Genomic DNA, 26,477 nt, shown 5'->3' with positions numbered 1-26,477 from the left:
TACTGTTTTTGGCATATCAAATACGGCACGAGTAGCTTGCCAGGCTTTGCCATGTGGGTAAGATACTCTTGGTACCTTGCCAGGCTCTCTGAGAGGGGTGGAGGAATCAAACCCGGGTTGGCCTTGTGCAAGGCCATATTGTCCCCCAAGCACTGCCAGGAATAATTCTTAAGTGCAGAGCCAGAAGTAACCACTAAGAATCGCTGGGTGTGGCCCCAAAAGCCCAAATATATATATATATATATAATACATATATATGTATTATATATATATATATTTTTTACTTTGTCTTAAAAGCCCACTATATACATACAATTCTTATTCCTGTTTGAATGATGAAAAAGGAAGGCTTGAAAAGATTAAATTTCCCCAAGTTATCCTATTTCTAATAAAAAACAATTGTCCTCCAGTCCTCCCCTCAAACTGAAATCAATCCAATTCTCTTTTATGAAGGAAAATATGATTTTTTTCTTAAAATATTCTTTTTTTTGTTTTGATTTTTAAAAGAAATTAAAACAGTTTTTGCTGGTCCTTAATAAAATCAGGAGCACTGGGCCAGTCATGCAGAACCTGTTTAAGGGGCTGTATTCTCCCTGTAGGGAAGTCTTCAAGCTTCACAAACTCAGTAGAAATGGCAGCCTTTTCTTGTAAGAGTGCTTGCAATACATAATCGATTTAAAATATTGGGAGAAGTCAAGACTTCTCTTGTAATCTCGTTTATGTTCACTAGGGTCTCATGTCTCTTTCCACAGGATATGATCCACAATCAGTAGCATCATGATCATGTGGAATTCGTTGGCCATGAAGTATGTCAGAGTTCAGATGAGGCTGGGCCAAATGTGTATTTTGGCAACCTCTCCAGGCGATTCACCTGCATATTACATTGAAATATCACTGGCCTGAAACTTGAATGGGATTGTTCATGGTTTGTGGAAAGGGTAGAACTAATTCCCTTAGCCTCTCTGCAAGGGAGTTGACTTTACCTTCTCCAGGGACAATGAGTCCAGTTCTTTTAGTCTAGCTGTTCCCAACTTGAGAAGACCACCGGGTAATTCCATTAGGGATTAAGAAATAGAATAACAACAACCCAAGAGCCTGGGGTCCTTTCCCTAGGAATTCTCAAATAGCTTGCCTGGAGTAGGTTTATTGTGGGAATCAAGTTTGTTTGTTTTTGAAGCTTCCCAGGCAATGCTAATTTGTAGCCTGAAGGAGAACTGTGAGCCTTTCCCCACATGATTGGTCCCCTGGTTTTGATCAAGTTGGCCTCTCTCCTCCATGTTCCCTGACCTCCTTTGCCTGAGCAGTCAAGTGTAGGATCCAGAACTAGTTTGTGCTCAGAATCTGATATGCTCTATTAAGTATATATAAGCTCTAATCTATTCAAATGTATCCATACTCCGAAATAACTGCCATGATTTCCTGCATCAATATTATGTGACTCATCATCGTCTTTAGTTATTTAATCCTCCCAATGTCAGGTGCTATATATATATATATATATATATATATATATATATTTGTTATATATAATGTGCTGGTGTATCTCAGGACTCACTCCTGGGGATCTGCAGGTCAGTGCTCAGGGGACTGGTCCTCCAGGAAACAGGAAATACTGGTAATTGAATCTCCAATCTTACATATGCCACTCATGTGCTCCATGACTTGAGCCATATCCCAGGCCTACTATATACATATGATTCTTACGCCTGTTTGAAAGATGAAAAACAGAGACTTGAAAAGATTAAACTTCCCCAAGTTTATTCTATTCCTAACTTAAAAATTTGCCCTCCAGACCCTCCTCAAACTGAAAGCAATCCTATTCTCTTTTATTTAGGAAAATATGCTTTTCTCCTAAAGTTTTTTTAAATTTAGGAAATACTGATAATTTCTGAATTTATATGGCCAAATATGAGATTTATAGTTATTCTATATTTGAGAATTATTGACATCATGAATAGAAGGAAGAGAAGGGGAAAATTAAGTTGATGATAGAATTGGGAGCAGTTATAATCCATTAAAGAAGTGTTTGAGGGGCTGAGCGATCATACTGTGAGTAGGATGCCTGCCTTGGTACACAACCTACAGGTTTTATCCCAGCATCCCATATGATCCCCCAAGAACTGCCAGGAGTAATTTCTGAGTGCAGAGGCAGGAGTAAGCCCTGAGCATCACTGGGTATGGCTCCAAAACAAAACAAAAAAAAAAGAAGAAAAAAGATGAGAACTGTTTGTGGGCCCAGAGAAATAGCACAGGGGCTTAGAGTCCTGCTTGGCAAATGAGTGGTCACAAGTTCAAAGTCCCAGCACCCATGTAACTGAGTGTGAGTCTGGCAGCTCTGCTGTCTTTGACCCCTAGTGCCACAATCAACTTCCAGCTGCACCCTGATCAAGTATACATGAGCACCACAGAAAAGAAGGGTGACCTCTGGCCAGCACGTGCATGAGCACCACAACCCATAACCTCTGTTCCTCCATTAAGAGTGTGCTTGCACCTAAAAGAATGCCAACCTCTGTGGGCACCACCAACTGATGTGTGAACCCTGGGTGCATCAAGACTACAAATGTATAGGCACTGACCCGGGGTCCACTCACAGAGTTGGAGTGTGTGCTTCAATGTGGGAGGGCTTGGTGTGCGCAGTGGCACTTCCTGGACCCCTGACTACCGAGTGGGGGAGTAATTCTCAAATACCAGCAGGCTTGGCCCAAACACCTCCCCTCGAATGTGTGAGCATGGCAGACAGGTGAGTGTGCAATACCTGATCACTTCAACCACATCGACAGCAAGGGGTAAGCATGGGAGGTATCTAGGAAAAAAAAGAAAGAAAAGTATTCCCTTCCTGCAAAATTGATAATAGCTTACTTAATTTATTATTATTATTATTATTGGGCTGGAGCGATAGCACAGCGGTAGGGCGTTTGCCTTGCACGCAGCCAACATGGCAGACCTGAGTTCGATTCCTCCGCCCCTCTCGGAGAGCCCGGCAAGCTACCGAGAGTATCTCGCCCACACGGCAGAGCCTGGCAAGCTCCCCATGACGTATTCGATATGCCAAACACAGTAACAACAAGTCTCATGACGGAGACGTTACTGGGCCCGCTCGAGCAAATTGATGATCAACGGGAGGGCCTTTACTTTACTTGAGCAATTATTATTATTATTATTATTATTAACCATATCTGGCAGTACTTAGGGCTTACTCTAGGCTTTGTGCTCAGGGATCACTCCTGGTGGTGCTTGGGGGATTACATATGGTGCCAAGGCTCCATCCTGAGTTGTCTACATACAAGACAAGCACCTAACCCTCTGTACTATGAGAGCTCATTTGAACAAATATCAGATACTTGATAGGTGCCCTGTGTTAGAACTATGGAGATCACTGGGGTAGGGTAAAGAGCAGGTTGTTTTTGAAATTTGAAGAGGGGATAAAAACCTGTAACTCTCCAACAGAGGACAGTGAATTGACTCAGGTGCTAAATTCTGTGGAAGGTCATTAAATTTTGTCAAAATTTAGAGGTGACTAAAAACCAGAACACAAAGAAAGGGTATATGGAGCAGTTTGCCTGGACAGACAGATATCTAAGAATGAATGGAGATGGGAGAGTTGAAAAACAGAACTGAGCTGGGACACTGGTGTAATATTCACTGTAAAGTATTTCCTCAACTGCATTATCGACTTGGTTTCTCGGTTCTTTGTCAGGGGACTGAGTGCATAATCTTTGGATTCTAGACAAACACTTTCCCAGCCAAGCTTCACACTATCTCAGTGTCCTGAGTGACCTATATCTGGAGCAGCAAAATCAATCAGATGCAAAAGACTGTTGACACAACTGTTAGGTTCCTGCCTCATACATTCACACACTTCTTTTAAGGTTGCTAGAGTACACTTTGCTTAATATTTGAACCTAGAGAAGTTGAAAGCCAAGACTTATTTAAATATTGATCAAGCTCAGCACTTAGAAGAAGGCAAGAAAACTGCAGCTAGCATGATTATATGTCCTGGTCTGGTGAGATCCTAACAATTGCTGGTCTTACTTGCTTGTGTCTTTTTCCTAAAGGAGTTTGGGTTCTGATCACAGATGCTCCTCCTCCCACATTTTCCTACCTTTTCTAGTAACATGTCTGACAGGGATTAATGAAAGCAAAAAGGATGGATTAAGAAAAGAAAAGAAGGTGACTCAATACTAGTGATATAAAAAAAGAGAATCATCACAAAGGCTACTGAAGAATCCACATTTAGTTTACCAGTTTGGAATCTACTTTGTTCCACATGCTGATTAAGTTCCTCCGCAGCACACCCTCCAGGTTTGAAAAAGCAATTTTTTTCTTTTGTTTTTTGGGCCACAACCAGCATGCTTAGGGCTTACTTTACGTTTGTGCTCTGGGATCACCCTGGCGGGCTCCAGGGACCATAAAGAGGTGTCAGAGATGGAACCCAGGTGGGTGGCTTGCCACAGCAAGCGCTTCACCTACTGTAGGACCGCTCTGGCCTCCATTTCTCTCTCCTTCCCTTCCCCTCCCTCCCTCCCTCCCTCCCTCCCTCCCTCCCTCCCTTCCTTCCTTCCTTCCTTCCTTCCTTCCTTCCTTCCTTCCTTCCGTCCTTCCTTCCTCCCTCCCTCCCTCCCTCCCTCATAAGCTACTGAGAGTATCTAGCCGCCAAGGCAAAGCCTGGCCCTCTGGCCTCCATTTCTCCCTTCCTTCCTTCCTTCCTTCCTTCCTTCCTTCCTTCCTTCCTTCCTTCCTTCCTTCCTTCCTTCCTTCCCTCTGGCCTCCATTTCTCTATCCTTCCCCTCCCTCCCTCCCTCCCTCCCTCCCTCCCTCCCTCCCTCCCTCCCTCCCTTCCTTCCTTCCTTCCTTCCTTCCTTCCTTCCTTCCTTCCTTCCTTCCTTCCTTCCTTCCTTCCTTCCTTCCTTCCTTCCTTCCTTCCTTCCTTCCTTCCTCATAAGCTACCGAGAGTATCTAGCCGCCACGGCAAAGCCTGGCAAGCTACCCTTGACGTATTCCATACACCAAACACAGTAACAACAAAATGTAACAACACAATGGAGACATTTGAGAAAATCGATGAACAATGGGAGGACAGTGACAGACAGTCCTTAAGGCCACTTGGTTCATTGCTGGGGGACAGAGACTCTTCTAGAAGTAAGTAGAAGTTCTTTTATGAGGGACCAAGGTTGACTGCACTTAGGGCAATGTCCTTACTCCTTCAGCTTTGCCTTGCCTGTATTGGGGGCTGGGGGCGGCGAGGTGTGATCAGCTGAAGCGTCGCCTGTCAAAGGGACGGTGACAGGTGGCCAGGGGATTCCTGGTTCTTGGCCTCAGTGGCCAGCTTCCTTGGGCCACGCTCCTGCTCTGGTTATGTGTGGGGGTGGCAGGTGATTGGGATGATCAGTTATAATGGGGGAGGGGAGGGAGAGGAGGCCCTCTCTTTTCGTTTCTGTTCACCGAAAAGCCAGATTACGGATTTGATGTGAATTTTGGAGTCATCTTCTCGTGAGGTCACCTGCATCACGCAAGAACGCGAAGATTAGAATCCCAGTTTGTGAAGCCCTGGGCCCGGGGCACGTGCGCCTCGAGAAATCAGAGGATTATTTGCAGATTTTGGAAAAAAAAAGAAAAAAAAATCCAAGCGCACTGGGGTCCTATTCTGTGCTGGTGTGGCCACACTGGGTTACGGGGCAGCCTGAGCTGCGCTGGGCCTGGCTCGGCTCCCTTCAGGTGCGGGCAGGCCCCGGCCAGGCCGCAAGGGGGGTGCGCGGGGTGGCTCGGGGCGCCCCCTCCGGGCCGGCGGGGCCGCGCCAGGCTCGGCCCGTGTGCGCGGGGAGGGGGCGGCGGGGCCGGCGCAGGCCGGGCCGCTTCAGGTTTCCTCCTGGAACCGGTGGCGGGCGCGGCGGGCGGGCTGGGCCATGTGATGCCCGGCCGGGCGCGGGCTGGGCCGCGGATCCAGTGGCAGCCGGCAGGCGCGGCGGCGGCGGGGGCGGCGGCGGCAGCTGCGGGCGCAGCCAGCCGGGCCCGAGCGCGCCCGCGGCTCCGCCCCCCTCGGCGCGGCCCCCGCGGGGCGCTGGCAGCTTCGGGGAGAGCCTGCCCGGCTCGGGGCGGCGGCTGGCAGGGCGCGCCGAGGGGCAGCGCGTGGCGGGAGCTCCGGAGGCTGCGGGGGCCGCCGCAGCGCCAGGTAAGTGCTCTTCGGCACCCCTTGCACCAGCTTCCCCCCATCCCCCCTCCAGACACCCTGGGCGAAAAAGTTTGCACACCTCGTCGGATCTCGCGACCCCGGAGCTCGGATTTTCAAGGCGCGGGCAAGGATGCGAGGATCTGGCGAGGTGTACAGGGGGTGCTGCGGCGGGCTGGGCGGCGCCTCCGGGGCCCTCGGGGATGGCAACAAGTGCGAGGGGCTACCCGGCGCGGCGGGCGCGGCGGTGGCAGCTGCGGAGCGCTGGGTCGCTCAGGCGGCGCGGCCGGGAGCGCACCCTGGAGGCGGCGACCGCGCGCTGGGATCGGGATCGGCGGGCAGAAGCTGGGGCCCGTGGCCTTGGAGAGCCGGGGAAAATGAATGACAACTCTAGTCGCGGAGAGGGGAGAGCCCAGAAAGCTGGGGTCAGCCCTCCCCGGCCGGGCATCGATTGCGACTTGGCGGGTCCCCAAGAGGAGCAGCCCGCAGCGCGGCCCCGGGACTCTGAGCGCTCGCGTTTCTTTCGCGCGAAGACACTTGCCGGGTCGTCAAAGGCTCCTTGGATCTTTGGTTGGGAGAGGCCGTTAGAATTCTGCTGGGCTTCCGACTTTAATCGGAGAGATTTGTATGCCTCTTGAATACATGGGTGGGTATAGTGGTGGTACCCTGACCCTACCATGCTGAAGTTGCCAATACGGTCATAATCACAGGCCCGTGCTTAGCCACGGAGGCATCCCAACTCTTTCCAGGGCTGGGTGGAAGCTGTGCGCTCAGGCCGCCCCCGGAGCCCAGCTCTGGTTTCCCAGACATCAGTTGTATTTCCAGGAGAGAATCCATCCGCCTCGCTAGGAGCCCGCCGCATCGCTACAATGCAGCGCGCAAAGGATAGTAACATCTGTGTTTGCGCAGCTTCTTTCTCTTTGACCCCTGCCTGGGTCTCCACCAATCTCTGCAGACCCTGTGTTATGGGGGTTCATACCTCCAACGCAAACCATACCATTTGGGTGAGAAAAGACGTTTTAAAAGAATGGATCTTTGGGGATGGGGGAGTTTTTTTTCCCTCAGGGTTTCTGAACCTTTGTCTTCTGTTCCAGACCCCCACCCCCCTGACCCCCAGATACTGTCTGGGGAAGAGAAATTTTGTTGTCACAGCAAAAGACTAAAGACTGCCCTTGGATTCCTCTTACCATATGATAATCCAGGCAGGGTGATAAGTTTGCCAGGGAAGGTTTCGTGTGTCTTGTTCCTACAGCGTTTTACATGGTCTTGACTAATGGCCAAGCCAGCATTACCTGTGGGGCGTTAGGAGGAAAACACACGAACAGTGCAAAAGTCTATGGAATCTTAGAAGTTCACGGTCCCCTGTTCTGAGGTGGACTTTCTGTGTGGTTACTGTATTCGTGATCTTTAATCGGATAGGAATTTGGACTCGTCAGACCTTGTGTTTTAGTGGTTAGGGAAACAGAGTCACAGAGGTTGGGTGTGTGATTGAGATGGTCATCCTGGTTAATGTGAAAACAGAGACAGAGGATTCGCTATCGTCCTGCCTTTGAGTGTTTTCTTCCTTATCAAAACCACAGAACCCGGCAGACCAGGAGCAGGTTATGTAACAGGCATGCGTTTAGCTTTCCCTTTGAAGCACCTGCCCTGTCTTTTAAGTAGTTTAGAAACACTTAAAGGTAAAGAGGGAAATCGTAGTTGGTAATTAAGGCTCTATGAAATTACACCAGGCGCTCCACTTGGATTTCATACCCCTTTTTTTTGTCATGCAAATACTGCACAAGAGTTTGGAATATTTTTCTCATTGTATTCTTAAAAGAAACTGCTTTGTGACTAAGACTTAAATTGGGCAGGAATTTCAGGTGAGCTGTTACATGACCTCCTTTAGTATATGCCATGTGAGAAAAAGATATGTGTTTTAAATAGGCATTCAAACAGTGAAGTAGAGCATTACTTTTATATTAAGCATGGTTTTTGTGTGGGGGAGGGAAACAAAATATCAATGCTGAAGGGTAGTGCTGGGGATCAAAATTCAGATCTCCTGCACACAAAGGACACACCCCACCTTTGAGCTGTCTTCTGGGCTGAAGCTTGCTGTATAAAATTGGTTACCGTTTTTGAAATAAATTAAAACTTGGCTTGGTACTTAAGCTTTAACTTCAAGTCCTGCCAGTTTGTGATCAAATGCTGAATCCCCAGAAATAAAAGATTTATGATATGAATGTTGGAAAATCCTTCATGACTGAGGCAAGGCCAAGATGGTACTGCACAGGGCCTACATTACTCTCAAACTCCAGGCTGACTGTAATTTTATTATGCTTTAATTTACTGATCACATATAACAGATCTGTTTTATGTAGGTTTTGTCTAATTTCATTTGTACTTGTGCCATGGAGCAGGGAAGTTATAAGACATGCCTTCTACCCCCTTGTGTCCAGCCTGGCAACTCTTACTGTGAATTTCAAGTATGCTTCAAATATAACAAATTAAAGCGTTGTATTTGAAATGTATCAAATTCAGGAGGTTTTGTCATGTTAGAGTTATGTTAGAAACATCAGACCACCATATTGGACTTGATACTAGATCCCATTCTGAGGCAAAGTGGGGCTTAGAGATACTAAGAAGTTCAGTTCAGATCCTATATCACACAGCATTTTACCCAGATTGCTGTAATTCTCCCCTCCCCTGAGTCTCCAAGATATCCATGATCCTTACTTCTCTTATTATCCAGGTATTAAAACAGTTCTCAAAGAGTTCAAGACAGCATCTTTGTCATTTTATTTATTTATTTATTTATTTGGGCTGGAGCGATAGCACAGCGGTAGCCAGCCTAGCCGAGCCGGGTTTGATTCCTCCGCCCCTTTTGGAGAGCCCGGCAAGCTACCGAGAGTATCTCACCTGCATGGCAAAGCTTGGCAAGCTACCGTGAGGTATTCAATATGCCAAACATAGTAACAAGTCTCAAAATGGAGATGATACTGGGCCCGCTTGAGCAAATTGATGAACAACAGGAGAATAGTGGCGGCGATTTATTTATTTATTTATTTATTTATTTATTTATTTATTGTTATTTGGTGTGCCCTGTGGTGCTCAGGACTTACTCCTGGCTCTGCACTCAGGGATCTCTCCTGGTGGGCTAGGGGAACCATATGGGATGCCAAGGAAACCTTGACCAGCTGTGTGAAAGGCAAGTGCCCTATCTGTTACATTATTGCTCCAGCCCAGCATCTTTGTTATTTTGACAGTCTTTATTGTGCTACTCACCATGAGATACACAGTTACAAAGCTGTTTATGGTCGAGCTTCAGTCACAATGTTCCAATACCCATCCCTCCACCAGTGTACATTTTCCACCACCGATGTCCCCAGTTTCCCTTCTGCCACCCCTTGTGCACAGCCTGTCTCTGTGGCAGGCACTTTCCTTCTCTCTCTCTCTCTCTCCCCCCCCCCCCCCCCCCCCCGCACCTTTTGGCCATTAGAGTTTGCAGTGCAGATACTGAGAGGTCATTATGTTTGTTCCTTTACCCACTTTAAGCACACAGTTCTTATCCAGAGTGATCATTTCCAACTATCTTTGTCATGGTGGTCCCTTCTCTGTTTCAACTGCCCTCTCCCCTAGCACCTGAGACAGGCTTCCAACTCACTAAACCTCCTGACCCTTGTTTCTACTGTCTCATATGTTTTTTTTTTATATCCCACAAATTAGTTAAATAATTCTGTGTCTGTCCTCCTTCTGATTATTTTCACTCATGTCATTCTACTCTTTCTGAAGTCCACCATCTACCGCTCAATAAGTTCCTACCAGGTATCTTGCACTGGCATTTGCCTTAATTCTTTGAGCTGGAGTTCATGCCTAGGCAATACTTTTTTTTAAAATTATTTTTAATTTTAATTTTGGCTTTTTGGGTCACACCTGGCAATGCACAGGGGTTGCTCCTGGCTCTGCACTCAGGAATTACTCCTGGTGGTAGCTCAGGGGACCATATGGGATGCTGGGAATCGAACCCGGGTCGGCCGCGTGCAAGGCAAATGCCCTACCTGGTGTGCTATCACTCCAGCCCCCCGGCAATACTTTTTTGATTTGAGAGTTTTTAGCATCAGTTGCATTATCAAAGTGGGTTTTTTATACTCCATACTAAGACATTTGGTGAAATAAGTCGTGCAGCTTATTTTTTTATTTGGTATAAGTCATGGAATAGGTCGTGCATCTTCTGAATTGACTGCAATTTTTCCTTCGAAATTTGATCTTTGGCACAAGTGTAATTTGCTTATATCTACCCTTATTGCTTCTGGACTGCTTCTCCTGGATAACCAAGATAATGAGATTTGACATCGTTTTTAATATGAGGAAAATGGAAAAAGAGCACGATTGAATTTTGGGCACTTGTTCCAGTGATTTTGAATACTTTTAATCAAATGTTCTCTTATTTAAGTTTGCCCTTTTTTTGGAATGATTATTTTGAGGTTTTTTTTGTAGAACATTAATACTAACATAGCATTCTTTAATAGCAAAAGGAAACCACTGAATCCACCAATGAGGGCCAGAAGAGCAGAGACTAGCAATGTCACCCTTGTTTTCCAAACCCATGTCCTTGAAAAATCAGCCCTCAACAATCTGCCCTTTTTAGGCTCAGATTAGTACCAGGAATTTAGCTCCATGACTTGAAGGCCAGCCACATGTGCTAGGTGAGAAGGAAGCTCAGATAGAGAAGAGAGCACCAAATAAAGGGTGTTGTGAAGACCCTCCCAGGGTGGGAGAGACATGCTATAAGTGGTCTATAGACCAAACATGACTGCCACTCAATGCCTCTCTGGCAAAACACAGTACCCAAAAGAAGAGAGAGAGAACAGGGAGGAATGCCCTGCCACAGCGGCAGGGTGGGACGGGGGGGTGGGGGGGAGGATGGGGGGTGGGAGGGATGCTGGGACCCGTGGTGGGGGAGGATGGGCACTGGTGGAGGGATGGGTACTTGATCATTGTATAACTGAAACCCAAGCACAAAAATTTATAAGTCTATAAGTGTACTTCATGGTGTTTCACTAATAAAAAAAATGATAAAAAAAAAACAACAATCTGCCCTTTTTAAATTTTGACTGGTGTACACATGATCTTTTTTGTCTTCTAAAAATGCTTAAAACGTTAATATGCCTTACATATTTCCTGAAAAATATCACATAGACATGATACCATAGGTGATGAAGAGACAATCCATTTAATAAGAATGTGTGAGTTCTCTCTTTATTTCATATTGAATACTAGTGACCTTGTCTTTTATGCTAAAGGTTTGCTCCTCTTTCATTTTATAATTTAATAAAATTGTCTTTCATAAAGGCTCTCTCTTCCCTGGCCTTGTGATCTCTGTCTCCCTCAGGTTTTCTGTTTGCAAAATGGGCTTGATTACCAGAACCAGTCCTTCCTGGAGTGGCGGCGAATATCTCATGAGTTAATTTACAGTAAGTCGTTCTGGTTGTGCCTGGCAGGGAGTGCCAGAAGGTTTTGGCAATATTTTCAGCAAATGGAAACTAGGCATTTAAAGGGAATAGTAGCAGAAGTAGGCTTTTCCAACTGTTAGAGGTCAGGGAGAAAGTCACTGCATCCTTGGACAAGTGCCCTCAGCTGAGAGTCCAGACAGGGATGGTGGTCAGCTGTGGGTGAATCTGCCCCCTTTCTGAGCCTCAGTTTTCTCATCTGATGAAACAAAGACTCAGATTTCCTGGACCATCAGGACTGGCTAGCATCCCATATTGTTGTGAAGTTTGAAAATTCCCTAGACATTGGTTTCTCCAGCCTTTCTTGTAATGGGCAGCTCTGCCTGGTATGCCCTGTTCACCGAGTTGGCAGCCTGCAAGCATGTGGAAAGACCATGAACTATTACTGCTATTAATTTACCTTGAAATTCTTAGGGTGTTTGCTTTGTACACAGCCTAGCCGGGTTTGATACCTGGCATCCCATATGGCCCGCCGAGCACTGCCAACAGTAATTCCTGAGTGCAGAGCTAGGAGTAGCCCCTGAGTATCACTGGGTGTGACCAAAAAAAAAAAAAAAGAAATTCAGGTTAACATAAGGCTGAAAGGGCTCAGTTATCAGCCTTGAGATCTTGATTTCACGTGTGTGTGCCATGGTGTACCCCTGCTCCCCTACTCCAAGATATCCCCCTGCCCCTGTGTGCAAGAGATATTTGGTAGCTCTTGGAGGATGAAAGACAAGCAGGTTTATTGTTTTTGTATTTCATGATAAAAATAATTTTTATAAAGAAAAGATGGTTTTATTAAAGGACTTTAAAATATTACTGATGATCAAGATCTTGTCCTTGGATAGATGATTCAGGTAAACTCCTTTGGGACAACTTTCTGTCCTTTCTCCTTACTGACTCTTGTTTATTTTCTGTGCTTTGTTATCTGGTGTGTGTCAATAGTTTTCCTCCATGACCAGGTGTTAGAGCATCAAATAATAGATTAATAAGATTATGGTTTATTTGGGTCCAGGATTCCAGGCCTGGTTGTTTATTGAAACACCTGGTTTCTAACAAGGACCTTTTCTTTTCAAGAAAAGATGGTACAGCTCGGTTTGCTAGGTACTTTCCTGATCTTTAGGTGTCTTATGGCTCTGCATATCAAGGGGTCCAGGAAAGGGTAATGCCTACCTTCTCTCATTGCATTGTATTCTATTGGCACTCACTTGTCCCTACTACCTTCTCTTTCAAACACCTCCACTTTCATTATCTGGGACCAGTAATTTCCTGTGCAACAGGCTCTGTACTTTCTAAGTTTAACTTTATTCGTGGTAAGTTGCTCTTCTCTCACTAAAATCAGCGCGGTTCTGGAAGCAACCTTAACCCGCTGCTTTCTCTGAAATCTTTGAACAGTTTAATGATAGAATTCAGCAATGTTCCTTCTGAATTCCTTTCACTGTATTGCTGCTTCCTCTCACTTTCTGCTTGCTCTTTCCTACTTCATTATATGCTCCTTCATTATATTCTACTTCATTATATGCTACTTTATTATATTCTCAACTTTCTAGTCTTTCCAATGTAAATTCATTAATAACAGGTCCCGGATTTAGATTTTGAGGGGTGGCCAAGGAAGAATTATATGTATACCCCAATTATAAGATTGGTTATTTTGTTATTCTGTCAGTAAATCCTTTTAATTTTCAGAAGACCTTAAAGGCTAATGGTAATTTCCTGGGTAGTACGTGCTGCATTGGGAAAATCGTGGGATACAAAGTAAAGGTTTCTTAGGAAGTTAGGTGTCGAGTTTTTCCTAAATATAAATGGGAGATTCAAAGGCTTCTCTTAGGTAATTTTATATTCTGTTGTGGGGAATAAATAAAATTCTTGATTAAAATCAGTTTTTGAGGCTGAGGTGCAGCGGGTAGGGTGCTTGCTTTGCACGTGGCTAATTTGGGTTAGATCCCGGCATCTCTGAGCACTGCTAGGAGTAATTCCTGAGTGCAGAACCAGCAGTAACCCTAAGCATCACTGGGTGTGGCCCCTAAACAGACAAAAAACTAGTTTTAAGATTCAAAGACATTTAAGAAAGGCTCCCCCCGCCCCCAGTCCCTGGCACTTGCACTGTATACAGCACCAAACAAATATCCATTTGCACACTGCTTGAGAATACTATCAATGATAGGGAACCGATCTCTGTAAAGACAATAGACATGGAGAGGGACAGAAGGAAAGGGATGTTTTGACCTTTCTCATTTCCTCATTACCCCAGTCCTTGCAACCATAATTCTATTTCTATTAAATTGGCTTCTTCTTCTTTTGTTTCCATCTATTACTACTACCACAATGCATGATGTATTTATATTTTTGTGTCTGATCTATTTGACAAAACAAATAAGACTAACCATATGACTAATGCCCTGTAGTTTCATCCCTTTTAAATAAAAGACAAAATTTCCTTTTCTGTGGATGAATATTAATTTCTCCTCATATAAATGTATATCATAATTTATTTTATTTTTGAGTTTTCAGCTCATACTCAGCCGTGCTCAGGGCTTACTTCTGGCTCCGCACTCAGGGATCACTCATGGAAGTGCTCATGGGACCATTATAGGTGCCAGAAATTGAACCCGGATTGGTTATGTGCAAGGCAAGGGCCTTACACACAGGGCTTTTAAAATATCACATTTTAAAATTAATTCATCTGCTGATGGATCCATAGATTGTTTTTATGTCTTGATTGTTATATATGTGCTATAATGGGTGTAGGAGTGCAAATATCTTTTTAGTGATTTCTTCTTATGATATATATCCAGAAGTGTAATTGTTGTAATTTAATTTCAACACACTTGTGATTTCTTCACCTTTTTTTCTGTTGTCTATTTTCAATTTCATACCACATGGTTGGAAAATAACTTGATAATGTTTCAATTGTACAATTGTAATTGGTGGATCACATTGCTTTTGTTTGTTTTGTTTTTTGTACTGGGTCCACTCCCGGCAGTACTCAGGGCTTACTCCTGTTTCTTCTCTCAGAGATCACTCATGATAAGACTTGGGGGCGACCATATAAGGCACTGGGGATCAAAACTGGGTCAACTGTGTGCAAGGCAAATCCCTTAACCTGTGTATTATCTCTCTGGTCCCATATTGCTTTTTCTAGCACAGCGGGTAGGGCGTTCGCCTTACAAGCGGCCAACTATGGCCGACCCGAGTTCGATTCCTCCGCCCCTCTCCGAGAGCCCGGCAAGCTACGGAGAGTATTCAATATGCCAGACACAGTAACAACAAGGTCTCCAATGGAGACGTTACTGGGCCCGCTCGAGCAAGCAATCTTCATACTGTTTCTCATAATAGTTCTATCAGTTTACATTTCCACTGGCAATGAACCAACACTTCACCAGAATTTAATTCTTTTAATTTGTAAAATAGTCATTATAAGTATGGTTTTGGGTCACATTTCCCTGATAATTAGTGATGTTGAGAAACTTCTCATATTTGTTGTCCATTTGTATGTTGACTTTATTAAAAATGTCAAGTTTCTGACCATTTAATATATATAATATATAATATATTTAATATATAATATAATATATTTAATATATATAATATATATTTAAAATAAATATTTTAAATTCTGTTCCTGCATCTGTATGCTTTTAATCCTATTTTATTAATATGTTGTATCATTTTAAATTGATTTGTATCAGTTTCTTATTTTTCTTAATGTTGGTGTTTATTTTTTAGACCTTTCTTTTAGAGTTGCTTTTACTGCATCCTATTGGCTTGAGTATGTTGTATTTCTAATTTCTAATTTTGTTTCAAGATACATATTTAGAAATTGTTTCTTTTGATTTCTTTTGACACATTGGCTATTCAGAAGTATGCTTTAATTTCAACACACTTGTGATTTCTTCACCTTTTTTTCTGTTGTCTATTTCCAATTTCATAACACATGATTGGAAAATAACTTGATAATATTTCAATTGTATATCCATTAGATTAATTTTGTAAGTTGCATATCTGAGAGGATGTTATGTGTGTGCTGAGAAAATAGTTTTCTGCCATTCCTGATTGGAATATTTGTTAGATCCATTTAGCACAAAGTATAGTTTAAGTCCATTATTTCCTGATTGATTTTCTGTCTGGATGGTCTATCTCTTGAAATTGTTGAAAATAGATTATTAAAGTCCTCTACTACTTGTCTATTTATAACTTTAAATTTGTTAATAATTATTTAATATCTCCCATTGCTCTGACATTGGATGAACCTATAATTAAAATAGTTTTATCTTCTTGGCAAATTGACCTCTTATTATATAATTACCTTATCTGTTTTCTATTTTAGCTTTTGAGTTAAAAGTTTATTTTATCTAATAGCTATACCTGGTCTTTTAATTTTCATTTTTTTAGAACATTTCTATCCTTTTACTTTTGCCCTAATTGTATCCTTAAATGTTAAATGAGTCTCTTATAAGAGTAATAATTTTAACATATGAAAATAAGAAAATTCAAATCATTTGATAAAATATAGTATACCGCCTATTCTCATTTACATAACTAAGTTTCCAACTCTGGCATCTAAAACGTATTGCATTAAGCTTTATTTTGTACTGGAACCTTATTGCAGTAATCATCATATTTTTTCTATCATAAATGAGGCTTTTGGGTTTGGTTTTTTTTTTTTTGTTTCATCAGCAGGCATATACTAAATTTATTTCATATTACTTGGTCCAAATAACTTTAAAGAATGATAAATAGAATTATTAGAAAATCAACCAAAGCCTGGCAAGCTACCCGTGATGTATTCAATATGCCAAACACAGTAACAAGTCTCATGATAGAGACGTTACTGGGCCCGCTTGAGCAAATTGATGAACAACGGGAGGACTGTGACTGTGATTTTTATCAACTGTCTTCGAACCTATTTACATTTAGAGTGAATTAGAGCAGTTATGGATAGGTAAGACATACTATTGGCTTGTAGTTTATTAGTTTTTTTTTCCGTCTGATTTGTGGGGAGGATGAAACATAATGCCAGCCTCCATCTTTCTACGCACCCATGGAAAACTGAGACTGTTGGAAACAGTTCCCCCTTGTATTGTTTGTTATAATTATATTGCCCTACCCACTGTGCTATCGCTCCAGCCCAACTGCTCTTAGATAGTTTTGTAAGTATGTTCTTTTTCTTGCTGTTTTACTTGGTGAATTTGTGAGGAGACTTGCTGGGATCCTCTTGTTCATTTTTTGGTGGAGTATTATCTCTCTAAGGGTACCCATTGTTGGTCCTGAGCTTCTTTGGGACTAGATAATGAAGTGATGCAGATAAAATGCTTCTCCCTATACTTTTCTACACAGCTACCCTCCATTTTCTGCTGCTCTGGAATTTTGCTGCTGCTTTATTGTGGTGCACAGTCTTCCTATAACAATCTCAATTGGCTTGTAGTTTATTAGTTTTTTTTTTTCCGTCTGATTTGTGGGGAGGATGAAACATAATGCCAGCCTCCATCTTTCTATGCACCCATGGAAAACTGAGACTGTTAGAAACAGTTCCCCCTTGTATTGTTTGTTATAATTATATTGCTTGGGGACCATTCTCTTGTATGAAAATGTCTTATATTGTTGAAAATTACCCTATCTTTGAGTCCTTTTTTAGAAAGAAAATTCTTAATTTGTTCAGTAGTCTAATCATGTAATTTTGAATTCTCTTTCCACCCCTAATACTGAACATATCAATGTCATCTGACAGTGCAGAACACACTGGAATATCCACACTTATTTATTTATTTATATGCAACACCCACCAATTCTCAAAGGTTATTCCTGGTTCTGCATTCAGGAATTACTTCTGGTGGGGGTCAGGGAACCATATGGAATGCTGAGGATTGAACCTGGGTCAGCCATGTGCAGGGCAAGCACCTTACCCTCTATATTGCCTCTCCAGCCCTGAACCATTCCCACCATTGACATTCCCATCTCCCCTTTCCCTGTAGGGAAGCAGTGAAGCCTCAGCACAGCCTATGGTTAAGATAACCAGCTGAAAATCAAGACAGTTGGGAGAGACTCATGGCTTTGCTAGTCTTCACCTTATCTTAGGAAATTTGTCTAAACTGTCAGCCTCAGTTTTTTGTTTTTTTTTTTGCTTTTTGGGTCACACCCGGCGATGCGCAGGGGTTACTCCTGGCACTGCACTCAGGAATTACTTTCCCACTGGCGGTGCTCGGGGGACCATATGGGATGCTGGTAATTGAACCCCGGTAAGCTGCGTGCAAGGCAAACGCCCTACCCACTGTGCTATTGCGCAAGCCCCATGTCAGCTTCGGTTTTTACCTATTTCCTTCTAAGGTTGTTATAGTGATATCAGACAGGTCATGTGAAGTGCTTCATATAGCACCTTGGAGTACCTTGGACCATGACTTTCCTACTATGGTCCTTCTGAATAGGGAGATTGACTACTGATTTTCAATCATCTGGAGATGATCAAGTACATTTTTATATGGTTGCTGCTAAGCCACATCTCCTTATTCCTGAACTTGTGCAATTGGTTTCTAATCTCATGAATAGGACTTAATATTTACCTTTAAAGTTTATTTTCCTGTAGTTGGCTACTTGTTCTAGCTTTTCAAAGTCTTATAAATTATTTAACTATAAATCTATCATTTTCTAACCTTTTTGTTCCAAGTTTTCTTTGATACACATTTGCTTAATGACTTAATTAATGAATAATAAACTTACTTAGACTGAAGTCTAAGGCCCAGAAATTTGATGTCTATATAACTTCATTTAGATTGGTGTTGACCTTTTTCCCAAGTAGAGTTGTTTAACAAGTCACTTTTATTTTACTGGAATCAAATTCTGTTTTTTTTTTTTTTTGGTTTGTTTTTGCGCACACTCTGCAATGCTCAGGACTTATTCCTGGATCTGTGCTCAGGGATTACTTCTGGTGGGCTCGGGGGACCATACAGGGTGCTAATGATTGAAACTGGATCAGCTGTGTGCAAGGCAAGCACCCTACCTGCTATACTATTGCTCTGGCCCCATTAAATCTAATTCTTAATCTTCTCTCTTATTATAAGGATATATGTTATATGTGACAGATCTGTGTCTCTAGTATAGGGAGTTACCAGAGTACTAACTTTATAATAGTTATTGTCTAGTGAGTTAATCTTGGGAACTCACACTGGTTGCAAATAGACAACTCTTGGATAAACTCAGATAACTGTTCCTTTGATAATCTCTAAAATCTTGCTTAGGATCAGTATGAAATACTGTCTCTATTTCGTAGAATCCACCATATAGAAAACTGGAACGATGTGTCATTGTCTCCAATTGTATTCAAATCGTGTCATTCACTGAAGTTCCTAATGGATCATGGCTGGGAAATGTCGTTAGATTCTGTCGTATTTTGGCATGTCCAGCCACCTGGAATTTCTTCAGAACATCCTGATATTCTCTTAATATTGACTTTCCCACTTAAAAATATCATTTGTCCTCTTTAATTAGAAAGTAATTTATCTCCAAGAGGACATAAGCTGAAAAGACAGAAGAATTCTTATATACCATTCTTCTATATCCATGGTTTTCAGCCTTTCAAACTATATCAAGGTTTTCAAGCCCTGAGCTCTGGACCAGTCGCTCAAAACCACTGATTTATGCACTACCACTGGTCCCTAGCAAACCTATTTATACCTTCCCTGAGTTTCTGGCTTAGCGATAAGTTGAGAAAAATCCTTTTGCCTTTAGTGTTCTGGCAGTTTCAGGTTATTTGGGGTTTTAGCTTAATACAATTCTTATCCTCATTTGTTCTGGAAGAGTGGCAGACAGGAGTGGTTTATAAAAACAAAGCTATTATTATTTGGCATGACTGGAAAACAGTTCCAACCCTAGCAATCAGGAGATCTGGTTTTGGTCTTGAGCTCATGCTTAGTCTTGAACTTGATGGTCTCTATTTATTTCCATATAATTCATATTATTTCCAAAGGGGAGATCTTCGCATGCTTAGGCAGAATAAAACAGGTATTTCTTTTAAAAATATATGTATATATGTTTTCACAATAAACTGTTATAGAAAATAAATTTTACATATTTCCATCGCCTTACAAGCGGCCAACATGGCCGACCCGAGTTCGATTCCTCCGCCCCTCTCGGAGAGCCCGGCAAGCTACCGAGAGTATTTGATATGCCAAACACAGTAACAACAAAGTCTCCAATGGAGACGTTACTGGGCCCGCTCGAGCAAATCGACGATCAACGGGAGGGCCTTTATTTACCTTTATTTATTTTATTTACATATTTCCTTGGTTATCACTGTAACTAAAATGTGCTTAAACACAACTAAAGTGAGTCACCCACATTGAGCATCACAGTTGCAGCCATGTATGTGCAGACCTTGCTTATCATAACAAAAGTGGGAAAGGAAAGGGAAAAACTGGGTATTGTTTCTTCACTTTGAGAAATAGAATAACTGGTACTTTGCTCATTGTGCATAAAAAGAAAGCATTAAGAATATTTAAGATCTAGTTATGGGAATTCTATATTTGGGGGTTTTGGGCCACACTTGGTGTTTACTTCTGGCTGCACTTACGAATCACTTCTAACAGTTCTCAGGGAACCATATGGGATATCCGGGATGGAACTGAATCTGCTAGGTGCAAGGCAAACACTCTGCCTGTTGTACTATCACTCTGGTCCCTTAGTTATGGGAACTCTAATTGTTTCTTGATGTTTTGTTAGATTTCAGTTTTAACAAAGTGAAACAGATATTTCATGTCACCTGAATTTTAGCCACCTTATATAAATATTAAAAAAAACCTATGTAAGAAGATGAAATGGATTTCATCAAGTTAGATTGTTTGCAATGAAATGTACATTTTAATTTATGCTAATAATTTCAGGAAGTCCAAAATTAGCTTTTTGTCTAACAGAAATGAAACTGCGATAGGAAAAATTCACCTTTTTAAAAAAATTTTTATTAGTGAAACAACATGAGGTACAGTTGTAGACTTACAAAATTTTGTGCTTGGGTTTCAGTTATACAATGATCGAATACCCATCCCTCCACCAGTACCAATTCTCCATCATTTACATTTTTTAAAAAAATTTTGTTAGTGAAACACCATGCAAGAACAGTGTAAGGAAAATCTCATCTTGTGAGAGATGCCAAGTGTAATTTGGATATTACCAGTTTTCTTTGTATTAGAAAAAGCACACTTTCTTTTTTACATCTGTAATAGCAAGTTTTATATTCATTGACTTTTATGGCATCTTTAGATATGAACAGTGACAGAAATTAATAGAAATAGGCTGTTTGGGTTCCTGGAGTGTGTGGCCACATATGTGGTTGTGTGGCACTTCCAAATTCCACCATATTCACAGCCCAGTAGAAACACAACAAATTAGATGAGAAAGTAGCATAGAAATCCACTGAGCTCTGTATGCAAAACAACAACACAGAAAATGCGACAAACTAGCAACAAACAGTTCAGTGAACTTTAACAACACCCTTGTGATACATAAGAATTTTCATAAATTTTCTTTTACTGAAGTATGTTTCTGATAATTCTATTTGCCATTTTGTTGTAACAAGAAATACAAAATAAATTATTTTGTGCCTGCTAAGGGAACAGGCATGAAAGGTGGGTGGGTAATGGGACATTGGTGGAGGGATGGTCACCCTGTTGGTGGGAGTGGGATTCGAACATTGAATGCCCCAAACAACTGTATTATGAACAACTTTGTAAACTATGGTATTTAAATAAGGTTGGAGAAAAAAAAGAAGTAGGCTGTCTGGGTAGTAAAGAACTTAAGAACAATTCTTCAGTAGGAGCTGGCCTAAATTTCTGGTGTTTTCTGGTATTCATTTTAGGATCAGCAGACAATGGTATGCGACAGGAAGCACAGTAGCACTGTTGTCCCATTGTTCATTGATTTGCTCGAGTGGGTACCAGTAACATCTCCATTGTGAGACTTGTTACTGTTTTTGGCATATTGAATACTCCACAGTAGCTTGCCAGGCTCTGCCGTGGGGGCGGGATACTCTCAGTAGCTTGCCAGGCTCTCCGAGAGGGACAGAGGAATGGAACCTGGGTAGGCCGCATGCAAGGCAAATGCTCTACCTGCTGTGCTATCGCTCCAGCCCGCAACAGTAAGATTTTTTAAAAATTATAATCTAGGTGTAATGAAGACTTTAGCTTTGAAATATTTGGGTTTAAATCTTAGCACTCTCTTGGGCACATCATGGCACCTCTCTGGATTCTGATGATCTCATCCGACACGCAAAAGGTCGGGCCAAGCCCTTCTCCCTGGCATGTCCCTTGTATCCAGTTCAGTGTTTCTGGGGAGGTAATACTGTGGTTAACTGTGCCTCCCTTTGATTACTAAGACAGGGCTTGGTCCCTAGAATTCCTTCAGACACTTGACTGGCAGCATGTGAATTGTTCAGGAAGTCAGGTTTGATGATACAACTTCAGGATTGACTCTATGGCTTGAGGTGTTTGCTTATAGCTCTGGAGTTCCTCGTCATGGCAGCTTGTGCCCCTGTTTTCTGAATTCTTCCTAAGCAGTGAAGTGGAATCAGCCAGTCATAATCCAGTAATTCTCTTCAATTTAATTTTAAGATGGCTGAAAATGGTCATTAATTTCATTTTAGCAGATGGAACTTAATGTAATTAACTTCATTTATGCTGAGTAGAGACTATGCCCTGAAATGTCTGACATTTTTGATAAATGTCAATTTTCACTAAAATTACATCATGGTTCTATCTTGCTCCCCTTTTCCTCCTGCTTTGACTTTCCTGCTATCATTTTTTTATTCTTTTTTTAAAGAATAACATTGGTGGTTTCTCTTCTGTTTAATTTTATTTTCTTCAGAATCCATAGCAGGTTTCAAAGAATTCCAGAATCCCATTTCTCATCTTTCCAGTATTTTGATGTCCAATATATATTACTACTGACTAGAAATATTAAAACAAACCCATGTTCATAAAACAGTGATACCTCCTTTCACCTCTTTCAGAACTTCAAGATAAATATATCCTATTTTCTTGGTGATTTCAACATTGCATAGAAGGCCTCTAAACCCAGTTATCATCCTAGGACTATGTTCCAAAGCCTTTCAACCTCAGAGAGTTTGAAAGCTGTTTGGAGCATTTATTGCATTCAGTTTGGCTAGTAATTACTCTGAGGCAGTCATATTCTGGGTCCTGTCCTGTGATACGCTAGGAAAGAGATTTTGAGGAGATGCCCGTGCTGTCATATCTGTAGCCATGAAAGCAAGCAAATGACCTATGATGTGAAGATGGAGGGCCAGGGTTCACTGAGCTGCAGGAGGGAGGCTTTTTGCTGGGAGCCGCACCTGATTAACCAGGATCAAGCCTTTGTAACAGTTGGTTTCTTTTGCTGTTGTATTGTTCTAAAAATAATCTATATTGCAGAATAGGTATCTTAAGGATATAAGATAAGTAAATTTAAGAACTGAAATAAGCTGTCTTATTGTATATCTGAATACTTCATCTTGGTTCATAAATATACTTGCAGTGAAAAATTCAAAATTCAGTTCAATTCAAAAGATGTCAAATTCATACCATAGACTCTTGCACTTGTTTTGAAACTCATTTATTGACCTTACATAATTGTCATTCACTTTTTCAAGATGTAAAATTGGGGCTTGTAAATGAATTTCTAAATTAGTAACTATTTAGAAGGGTGGAGGGAAATTTGGAGATTACCCAACAGAAAAGACTATTCCTTTTGCAAAAAAGTTGATTATTTTAGAACAATGTTGTAGGAGTATGATTTCATTTTTGCCACACTTAACACCAAAGTAGCAAAATTTCTCTTCCACAATCCATTGGACTCCTCCTCCTCCTGCCTTCCCCTCTGGTAACCTCAGTTCTGCAGTCAGAATCCAAGGGTTTGTTTTAATTTGCCTTTGTCTGATCTCTTGTTTTGTTTCTTTACATCCCATACATGAGTGACATGATCCAGTATTTGCCTTTCACCTTTTGACTTATTTTGCTTAACAGAACTCCCGCAATTCCATTCATGTTGTTGCAAGTGGCAAGAAACCAATTAGAATATCATTTGTATTCTTATTTGTTGGGATGATATGCTCATAATGACTTTGCAGCTTAAACTAACATATAGAAACATATAGAACTAACATATAGAAAAAATGGATGAAATTGTGTGCTAATTGAAGTGGTTTTACAGAATTCTGTAAGTGTTGGATCAGGGTTGTGATGTTCAGATTGTTAGGAGCAAACTGATTGTAATGTCTCTGTGCTGGGGGAAAGCTTCCGCATTCAGGAATCTGTACTCTTCAACTCTGAATTGTGCCAGTGGCCACAGTTTTAGCCAAAAAAAAAAAAATGTAGGGGAGTTCAGTAATCATACTTTACAAGTGTTGGGATTTCTTCTCTAGCTGCACCTATTTTTTCCAGTTTTATTGAAATATTTGAAACCATTTCTGCACCAGATCTTTGTAGCAGTTTAGCACTTAAATAGCAGTCCTGGCAAATAGCGCATTGACTATCACTAAACTTACAGAGCATTTACCATTGAATGGCATTTAGAAGATGCTAATCCCGTGAATCACCACCTCCTGTGTTGTTTTGACAGGAAATGTATCACATCTCAATAATTTCCTTAAATTTTTTCCCTGCCAGGTGCCTGTTTTCTTCTGGTTGTTAGCGTATTCCCCTAGTATTCCAAATATGTGGTGGATTTCCCCACTGGACGCTTCCACAGTTCTCTCTATTCTTCCATGAAGAGGAATGAGGCCACTTCTTCTTTGTTTCTGTTGAGTTAAAGGGTTCTCACAGGAAAGAGAGAAGGAGTCGCTATTTTGAAGAGTGCTGTCCAGCCAGGATGCTTCTGTCTGGAGGCACTTGGTTCCAGCACGTAGGGTGGAATCGGTGCTTGTTGACATACCTGCTTTCATGCTGGATGTACATGAGGTGTTCTTTTAGGGTGAATGTTCATTTTCTATCTTGCATAAAAGTAAAACACATTAAAAGAAATTGAATATGCGCCACCTTGAAAGAAAGTATTTAGGAGATCATAGTTAGGAGATAAATGCAGTGCTGTGCATTGCAGTAGGTGGGCTGTGAAAAGCTTGGCCCAGCCCCTGCAGGAGAGGTGGCCCTCGGGGAACTGGGGCTGTATGTGTGTGCATTCAGCACAGATCTTCTGGTGGTGTAGCCACTCACAGCTGGGCTCTGTGTCCAAGAAGAAGGAAGAGCCAAACCAAGAGGCTATTTTTTTGGTTTGGAGTACCTTATATTGGAAGGTGGGGCAAAAGTCTCCTTTAAAATAAGAAATTACCACAATGGAGCCCTGGAGATAGCTTAGAGGCCTGGAACACATACTTTGTGTGCAAGAGGCTGTGGTACCCTGGTACTCATGGTCCCCTGAGAATGCCTAGAGCAACTCACTGAGCATCAAGCTGGGAGTATTCAGTATCCCTTGAGCATCGCCAGATGTGGCCCACAGCACAACCCCGCCCTCCCCAAAAGGAAGAAATAAAAAAATATAAATGACAAATGTAAGCGCAAATAATTTGCTCCTTTTTCTTCTTTTTTTTGAACAATCTGGTGGTGCTTGGGCTTTATTCCTAGTTCTGGGCTTAGGATTCTCTCCCTGTGATATTCGGGAACGTGTGTTATGGGAATCGAATCCACACCACCGGCAGGCAAAGTAAGTACTTAACCCATTGAGCTGCTAACTGAGTAAGTGCAAAGAATTTTTAAGAAACTGTGTAGCTGTGAGGAATATGTAGGGTTTTTTTAATAATAAAATCAGCATATTTTCGACTAGGTGAAAAAAGGTCTATATATATATCTGTATTTGTGTATGGAACGATGCATATGTTGCTGGTGGTTATTTCCTGGGTGGCTTATATAAAGTGCTGAGAAAAGAGGTGGCAACCTCGAGAAGGAAATCTACAGCTTCCTTCTCTACCCATCTTGGTCACTTGGGGAAGCACCTGGGGATTCAGGTCCTGCCAACCACACAAGGCAGCCATCAAGTTGAACCTGATGTCCACTTGTTCTGCACAGCTTGGGAGATGGTCCCTGCCACCCCGTTTCTCAGGGAACCCTGGACTCAGGCTGCAGTGAGGAATCATTCTTTGCAGGAAGGGAAAGTCAGTGCCAAATCTTATCCTAAATCTTTTTGGTTTGTCACATTGCCCTCACAGAAAAGAATTTCTGGAGGAGATGAATAGTGAAGATGGGGAAAACAAGTTTACTGGGGAAATAAAAGGAGAGGAGGGAGGTAGATGAAGATAAGCGCTCAAGAGAAAACACGCACTTCTCTGTACAGAGAGCTAGGAGTGTATATGGCAGGTAGAGCTGTGGGCTGCCACCCAGAATGGGGCGGCATCCTGGAGTGTGAAGTACATATCTTGAGGCAGGAGGTTCCAGTGGCCTGAGAGCAGGCGGCATGGCTCCTTGTTCTCTGTTAAGTGAGTTTATGTCCAGTTTTCCCAAACTGCTCCCCCAACTCCCCTAGTCTTTTGCTAGGGTGGTTGCTTACGGTGGAGTCTGAAGCAGTTGATGATCTTTTGATGTTCTTAACATGGTTCCAGCTGTGGAATCTCTCCAGTTTCCTCTCCTCTCAGGGATCCGATGTTGCTTGGGCCTGAAATTTCTCATCTCAGTGGCTTTCCAGGCTCCTAAGAAGGGTCTTTGTGTCAAAGGCTATCATACCTTTGGGCTGGTTTGGGTTTTAGATGCAATTTTTTTCTACATACATTACCAGGACCCCACATCTTCCTGCTGGAAACATATATCTATCTACTCAAATTATAGTATATGTAACTCAATTTATAAATAGCTTCTTACCATAGAACACATTTTGTA

The 26,477-nt window shown here is 42.1% G+C and overlaps 1 protein-coding gene across 1 annotated transcript in view; it reads left to right on the top strand.

The window, feature by feature from the left end:
• Positions 1–5,995: 5,995 nt before the first annotated feature.
• ARHGEF28 (Rho guanine nucleotide exchange factor 28) overlaps positions 5,996–26,477 on the top strand; it is a 364,650-nt gene continuing 344,168 nt past the window's right edge. Inside the window, exon 1 of the mRNA XM_056112429.1 lies at positions 5,996–6,169. The gene's annotated coding sequence lies outside the window, so the exon portion shown is untranslated. The remainder of the gene's footprint in view (positions 6,170–26,477) is intronic.

Source organism: Sorex fumeus, unplaced genomic scaffold (assembly GCF_029834395.1).
Source record: "Sorex fumeus unplaced genomic scaffold, SorFum_2.1 ptg000018l, whole genome shotgun sequence".
In the NCBI taxonomy this organism is placed as follows: Eukaryota; Metazoa; Chordata; class Mammalia; order Eulipotyphla; family Soricidae; genus Sorex; species Sorex fumeus.
Note: the sequence above shows the minus strand (reverse complement) of the source record. Positions and strands in the feature narration are given on the sequence as shown.